The sequence below is a fragment of the Galeopterus variegatus genome, unplaced genomic scaffold (assembly GCF_000696425.1).
Source record: "Galeopterus variegatus unplaced genomic scaffold, G_variegatus-3.0.2 Scaffold13446, whole genome shotgun sequence".
NCBI lineage: Eukaryota > Metazoa > Chordata > Mammalia > Dermoptera > Cynocephalidae > Galeopterus > Galeopterus variegatus.
This window is the reverse complement of record NW_007739557.1, coordinates 20,253-22,393: the sequence shown is the minus strand read 5'-3', so window position 1 is coordinate 22,393 and position 2,141 is coordinate 20,253. Positions and strand designations below refer to the sequence as shown.

The following is a 2,141-nucleotide window of genomic DNA, read 5'->3' as shown; positions in this document are numbered from 1 at the left end:
GTTGCTTTTCTCTATTGTTTTTCAATTCTCTATGGTTAATTTCCTGTGTACTCTATTCGTCCGTTCCTTCTGCGAGCTTTGCATTTCGTTTTGTTTGCTTCCTGGAAGATTGCCATTTCATTGTTATACAACGGTCTTTTTTTTATCTCTACTGACAATTTTTCTTTTATATCGTGTTTTATCTGGTATTCATATATCCACTGCGGCTTGTTNAACTTCAAATTACAAATTTGATTTCTATTTAAAGTTATAGGTTACTTCTCTTCAGGTTATTTATTTGTTCTAACGCAAACCATGGTAACTCCTGTCTTTTAAGGAATTCATCCATTTCGTCAGTTGTGAAATTTATTGGCGTAAACTTGTTAATGTTATTGTCTTACTGTCACTTTTATATCTGTAGAATCTGAAGTGATACTGCGTCTCTCATTTCTGATATTGGTGATTTCTTTCCTTTTTTTCCTGATCAGTTTGGCTAGAGCTTTATCACGTGAATTGATCTTCCCCAAGAACCAGCTTTTGGTTCCATTGATTTCCTCTACCTTTTCTCTAGTTTCTATTTCATTGATTTCTACTTGAAGTAAGGCTCTTGGACAGGTAGATCACTCACTGCCATTTTGAAATTTCAAAGAAAACCAGCTGAATGTACCGTGGTTATCAAGGTGAATGGTGATTAAGCAGTTATCTAGTGGTAGTTAAGGTGTTGGAGAGTGGGCCATCTTGTGTTCCTAACAAGGATTATGCCCCTAGGTTGACTGTGGAATCCTTCACTGAATGCTCCTCAGCCTGTGACCTGACCTGCACCACTGGGCTCACCCATGAAGGAATCTAGAAAACCTGCATAGTGTAATTCAGTCCAATGTCACAAATGTTCCTTGTGTACTTTCTGTGTGTAAGGAATAGTGTGGATATTGTGGAAGGAGGGTGAAAACATGAGGACGACACATTCCGCCAACCTTAAGGAGAGCTCAGGAGAGTGTGGGGACAAATATGCAGATTCGTGGAGGAGGGCACAGGCAGACCGGGCGAACCCCAGCAGAGGTGTGAACCCCTGTTTAGAATGTGGAGTCACAGAGGAGAGGGAGATGTCTGTGCAGAGTGCTCTGGCAAGCATCGGGCAGGTGACAACCCTCTCCATGCAGTGTGTGTAGGGAAAGCTACTTAAAGTACTGTAGATGACAGTAACATGTCATGAAACCCCTGCAGTGTTCCATGTAGGTGGATTGTCAATCTTATTTCAACAATTCAGAGGATTCAGACATGAAACAAGAATCCTGTGGAAATGGAACAGACAAGCATCAACGCCTGTACATGGAAGAGACTCTTGTCAACAGCAACCCACTGCCAGGGGAGAGGTTGGTGCTGAGGCCTTGAAGTCTTTCCTTGGAACCTGGCATGCCAATCCCTTTCTGGACAGGGAGGCTCTGGTAGTTTTTTCAAAATTTGATAAAACCCAAATTTTGCCTGGGACAAATTCCAAAAATACAAACATTATTCAAATTTACTTTTTATTTCTCTGAGCCCTCAAACGTAATAACTTCGTATAGCATACATTAGACGAAGTTATACGATTTTATTAATGGGATTTTTCTTTTATTTTATTTATGCCTGTGAAATGACACCTGTGGAGACTTGTCTTTGGAGTTGCATCCCAGCTTATACTTCAAAATGACAAATATTTTTAGTTGGTGCACATTAGGCAAATTTAATAATTTAATTATTAGTATTATTATTAAATTTAATTATTAGCATTAGTAATTTGATACTACTAAATTTGCCTAATGTGCATCTGCTTAAAACATTTGTCATTTGGCCCGGTGGCGCACTGCTACAGTGTGCCGCTTGGGAGCGCGGCAGCGCTCCCGCTGAGGGTTCAGATCCCACATACAGACCGGTTCCCGCTCACTGGCTGAGCGAGGTGTGGGCACGGCACCGAGGTTTGCGATCCCGTTGCCGGTCCTGGTCCGGGACGGGCACGACACTGAGGGTTGCGATCCATTGCCGGACACGAAAAAAGACAAAAAGGAAAAAAAAAAAAAAATTTGTCATTTTTTTTTTTAAATGACCAGTAAGGGGATCTTAACCCTTGACTTGGTGTCATCAGCACCACACTCTCCCAAGTGAGCTAACTGGCCGTCCCTATA

General features: G+C 41.5%; 1 pseudogene; it reads left to right on the top strand.

Moving 5' to 3' along the window:
- The first annotated feature begins 929 nt into the window (after window positions 1–929).
- LOC103581604 overlaps window positions 930–2,141 on the top strand; it is a 2,823-nt pseudogene continuing 1,611 nt past the window's right edge.